At 61.0% G+C, this 5,439-nt stretch overlaps 1 non-coding gene and 1 pseudogene across 1 annotated transcript; both read right to left on the reverse strand.

Annotated features, from left to right (window-relative positions):
* Positions 1–1,570: 1,570 nt before the first annotated feature.
* On the reverse strand, positions 1,571–1,729 carry LOC144962061 (5.8S ribosomal RNA). The gene has a single exon (XR_013643361.1). It is a non-coding gene; the product is annotated as a 5.8S ribosomal RNA (ribosomal RNA).
* A 200-nt stretch (positions 1,730–1,929) lies between these two features.
* Positions 1,930–3,977, reverse strand: LOC144962062 (small subunit ribosomal RNA; annotated as a pseudogene).
* Positions 3,978–5,439: the final 1,462 nt, after the last annotated feature.

Raw genomic sequence — 5,439 nt, forward strand, 5'->3', positions numbered from 1 at the left:
GGGCTGGCGCCTCACCCGTTGAAATTTTTAGAGTAGGACGGGGGCGTTTCGCCCCCCGATGCCTCCAACATTGCTTTAACCCGATAAAAATCTTTCCGTCGGCCCCGGGCTTTCCTAGGGAAACTTGGGGAGGGAACCACACTAGAGGTTCGATTTGGGTCTTTCGCCCCTACGCCCAAAATGGGGGCGGTCGATTTGCACTCAGAGTCCTTCGACCTCCACCAGAGTTTCCCCCGGCTTCGCTCTCTCCACGTAGATCCCCATCTACGGCCCGGGACGCCTGCACTCATGCCCCCGACAGGGCCGCAAGCGGGCGACCGCCGGGCCGGGGGTGCCCCCCGGGACTCGGTGATCGCCCGAAGATCCCGCCCTCGCCCGGGAGGGCCTCTCGCTTTCACTTCGGTGGGTTTTTAGGGGAAAAACCCTGCGGCCGCCAGGCGCGACTCCTTGGCCCGTGTTTCAAAAAGGGCCCGGGCAGGTACCGGAATAAACGCTGCGCCCCTTTTCGACGGCCCCGAGGCCCCCCGCCCGGGAGGCCGAAACCCCCCGGGCGAACCGCCGCCTTTTGCCCGGGGGTCGACCACGGACCCAAATACGGCCCGCTCTCGTGCCAACTCGCGCCCACGACGCAGGCGACGACCCGCGAAGGGCGCGGGGACAGAGGGCCCCGGTGCCGGGGGAAAGCGGGACCCCCGGGGTGGGCACGCGCCCGCCCCCCCGCCCGGGAAGGCTCCCCGTCTCCGGGCGCCCCCGCGGGGGCACGGGCGACCAGCCGCCACGGGGGGACACGGTCCCCGCTCGCCAGTTCCCCCCTTGGGGTTTTCACGCGCTTTGCACCCTCTCTTCAGAGTTCTTTTCAACTTTCCCTCACAGTACTTTTTCCTATGGGACCGCGCAGGTACTTACCCTTAGGGGGAGTTTCCCCCCCTTGGGGCTGCATGCCAAGCAACCCACCCCGGGGGTCGAGGTGGGCGGAAGGGAGCGCCGCCGGCAAGGGCCTGGCACCCCGCTCTGGGCAAGCCACGCTCGAGAAGACTCGCGCGGCGGCTCCCGATCCCGCCCTCGACACCCGACCCGAACGCTACAGCTCCCGCGGGAAACGGGCCCAGGGGGTTTCAGCGCTGGGCTCTTCCCGCTTCACTCGCGTTACTGGGGGAGTCCCCGTTGGTTTCTTTCCTCCGCTTACTGAAATATGCTTTAGTTCGGCGGGTACCCTCGTCCGATATGAGGTCGGCAGATCGCCCCCATCCGTCGGGTTCTCGCCGCGCGTCGTTATACTACTTTTTCCCCCCCCGCATACCCCACGAAGCCCTCGCTCGCGTGTAAAATCGAGCAGGCCCGAGGATTGAGGAAGAAGCAGCCGATCGCGTGCGTGCTTCCCCGTCTTCGGTGCGCGTCTTATTCGTCGTCCCCCGCCCATACCCAGAGGCCGGGGGGGGACGACTTTCTCCCGTGGTCAGACACGGAGCCTCGATCTACGGCCGCCAGTCGGGACGAGACCCGACCGGTACGGCACGTCGCGCCGCTCAGTCCCCCCGAGAAGACCGGGTTTTGCGGCGAGTCGTAGGGCCGACCCTCATACGGACGTGGCCGGTGACTTACGCCCACGGCCGCAATTTGCGTTAAAGACGTCGATGTTTCAATGAAGGCAGCTGCAGTTCACACGACTCAATACGGCTGGCCGCACTCTTCATCGACGCGCGACCCGAGTGATCCACCGCCAAAGGTTTATTTATTTTCTCTCGCTTAAGGGCCAAACGACGACAAAGGGTGGGGGGGGCAAGCTTTGCGCGCGCGGTTACTCGGGGCGCAACGCCGCCGCCCCGTTATCGGCCTGGACCGCCCCCCGGCCAGGGAGCACCCGGCCTCACCGGACAGTGTTTTTTAACCCTTCACCCGTCGGGCGGGCTGGGGGCAAAACGAAATCGGACGTGATCCTACCGAAGGTTCACCTACGGTAACCTTGTTACGACTTTTACCCTCTCGGGGCCAGCGCAGTTTCGGGCGACATCGCGACGACTGCGATTTCAGGAGCCGAAGCCTCCGTCTCGCCGGCCACTCCGGGCCCTGGCTGCGCCGTCCACCGAAGGTAGCGACGGGCGGTGTTTTACAAAGGGCAGGGACGTAGTCGGCACGGGATTTCTGACCCGTGAATACGTGGCATTCCGAGTTCACGGCCCCAACTCGCAAGGGAAGACCCACCCCGGACATGAAGACTCCTACGCTCACGGTCTACACCGCGCCGGCTGGCGCCAGCCCCCTAAGAAACACACGTGCAGGGCCCAGGACGTCTAAGGGCATCACAGACCTGTTATGGTCCATCTCGTACCACTGCTCGAGGTCAATCCCTGCAGGACGCGGCCTGCGCGACGGCGGGTCCGGGGCACCGGCCTCTCCCTGATGGGAAGACGACCGCCGACCCGAGAGCCGAAACGCCGACCCAACCCGTGAGACGGACCCCTCTTGACCGCCGTTTTTATCCCCGGGCAGAGTCTCGCCCGTTATCGGAAGGAACCAGACGGATCGCTCCACGGCTAGCAACGGCCATGCACCACCACCCACCGAATCATGAAAGAGCCTCAGTCTGTCAATCCACGCGGTGTTTCCGGGCCTGGTAAGCCTTCCCCGTGTTGAGTCAAAATTTGGCCGCAGGGTCCACCCTGGTGGGGCCCTTCCGTCAAATTTCCCTTTAAGTTTCAGCCTTGCGGACCGTACTCCCCCCGGAGCCCAGGCACTTGATTTCTCCGGGGCCCCCGCGAGGCTTCCCCACAGGGGACGTCCCCGCGTAACCCGGGCGGCATGGTTTACCTGTCGGAACTAACGCGGTTACCTGAATCGCGTTCGTTCCTCCGACTTTCGTTCATGATCAACGAAGGCGCTCTTGGGGCCCCGGGGCCTTCGCTCTGTTCGTCCCACCGCGAACGTCGGATTCCCACCCCTCCCGCGGTAGTACGGCCGGCCCCCCCGGCCGTCTCTATAGACCTCGCCCACCGCCCCCCACGGAGACCGGTCCCGTGGTTACATTGCGGGGCGGTGGCGTCATCACATCGTTCCGAGCAAAGCTGTGCGAGCACGACCTCTTTGAGCACTCCAATTGATTCAGGGAGAACACCGCCCGTACCTTAGTGTCGGCCCAATAGCCACGTACCAAGCCGACACGGCTTAAGACGAAAGGGAGACTAAACCGGCAGCGACGGGCAAGCGATGCCCGGCGAGATCCGTCGCGAGGGTCCGGTTGGGCACCGGAAGGCACCGTTTGCTCCATCCCCAAAACCACGACGTGTGCATAATCGCCGGGGAAAACGTCACCCGCGGTTTGTCGCTGCCGTCACCTCAGAGATCCAACTACGAGCTTTTTTAAACGCACAACTACAACATACGCCATCGGAGCTGGAATTTACCGCGGCTGCTGGCACCAGGCTTGCCCTCCGATGGTCTTCAACGGCACGTGTTTGGTCTACGCTCAATCCGACCGCAGGCTCGCATGCGAGCCCAGCCCCGACATTTATCTTCACTACCTCACCGTGCTGGGAGTGGGTAAGTTGCGCGCCTGCTGCCCCCTTAAGCGTGGTAGCCGTCTCGCAGGCTCCCTCTCCGGATCGAACCCTGATCCTCCGTCAACCCGTAGCCAACACGGGGGGCTCTTGCCCGGGCCGTCTAAATTTGATGGGACGGCGAGCAAACGGGCACGCCGCTAACGCGGTCGTCACATACCCAGAGTTCCCTCAGCCTGGCGGGCGCGTTAACCACCCTTTATTTCATTCAAATTCGCTCCCTAGGGAAATGCGTCGCCCAAAGTTTTTTTCCCCCGGCCCCGGGGGCTTACCGGGAGCTCCCCGGGGCCAGGTCCTTTTTTCGGCCGTGCGAGGCTTCTTACCCCAGGGCGCCCGTGCGGTAAACCTCGAATGACGAGGGATAAAATCGTAAGAATAAACTCCCAAACCGGGTTTTTAAAACCCGGCAGGGTTGGCCCGGCCCCGGGGGCCCAAACCCATCGAGCCCGAGCGTCGATCGCCCGACTCTAGCGAAGTAGCGGGAACGCGTTTAACACTCCGCCAAGCGAGTACAGGGCCCTAACGGGAAGGGCCCCGAAGTTTTAAACCGGTCGGCAATGGGGAGGTCCCAGGTGCGATCATAGGTGGTGGGTTTATTTCATTCAAATTCGCTCCGTAGAAGGAAATGCGCTCGACCAAAGTTTTTTTCCCTCGGCCCTCGGAGGGCTTACCGCGGGAGCGTCCCGGCGCTAGAGTCCTTCTCGGCCCGGGAGCGAGAGCTCTTACCCCAGGGACGGGCCCGTGCGGGAAAGCCTCGAATCGACGAGGCGATAAAATCGTATGAATAAAGCTCCCAACCGGGATTTGAACCCCGGCAGGTTGGCCGGCCCGTGGGCCAATCGATCGAGCCCAGTCGTCGATCGCCCGACTCTAGCGAAGTAGCGGGAACGGTTTAAAAAACTCCCCCAAGCGAGTACAGGGCCCTAACGGGAAGGGCCCCGAAGTTCAAAAACCGGTCGGCAAGGGAAGGTCCCAGGTGCGATCATAGGTGGTGGGTTTATTTTATTTAAAACGCTCCGTAGAGGAAAAAACCTCGACCAAAGTTTTTTCCCTCGGCCCTCGGAGGGCTTACCGCGGGGCGTCCCCGGGGCTAAGTCCCTTCCCGGGCCCTAGCGAAGCTTTTACCCCGGGACGCCCGTGCGGGGAAAGCCTCGAATCGACGGGCGATAAAATCGTATGAAAAAAGCTCCCCAAAACCGGGGTTTTAAAACCCGGGAGGGTTTGGGGGCCCCCCGGGGCCCAAACCCATCGAGGCCAGTCGTCGATCGCCCGACTCTAGCGAAGTAGCGGGAACGCGTTTAAAAAACTCCGCCAACGAGACAGGGCCCTAACGGGGAAGGGCCCCCAATTCAAAACCCGGCGGCAAGGGGAAAAAAAAAAAAAAAAAAAAAAAAAAAAAAAAAAAAAAAGGGGGGGGGGGGGGGGGGGGGGGGGGGGGGGGGGGGGGGGGGGGGGGGGGGGCCCCCCCCTCTGTAAGTAAAGCGCGAACGAGGATCGAACCCCAAAAACCCTTTTAAAAATTTTTATTTATTATTAATTATTAAATTTTTATATTTTTTTTATTATTATTTTATTATTATTATTATTATTTTTGTTTTAAGTGGGGATGTGATAAAAAAGGGTTTTTTAAAACAGACTCAACTATGCGCCGACCAGGGAATCTCTCAAAAGCGCTTTTCAAAAAGCGTCTACACCAACACAACACTTAGCGTGCAGGGGGGGACACGGGCAGACGGAGAAAACACTACCCACGGGCCCGGGATTCTTTTAAAAAAAATGATTACGGGAAAAAATGCGAGAAAGAACCTTTCTATCGAAAATTTTCAACTATGCCCGAGCCAGGAAAACGTGCTCAAAGCGCTTTTAAACGCGCTACAGCCAAAAA

The sequence above is a fragment of the Berghia stephanieae genome, unplaced genomic scaffold, assembly GCF_034508935.2.
Source record: "Berghia stephanieae isolate SIO BIC M18660-M18661 unplaced genomic scaffold, UCSD_Bste_1.3 scaffold5701, whole genome shotgun sequence".
NCBI classification, from domain to species: Eukaryota; Metazoa; Mollusca; class Gastropoda; order Nudibranchia; family Aeolidiidae; genus Berghia; species Berghia stephanieae.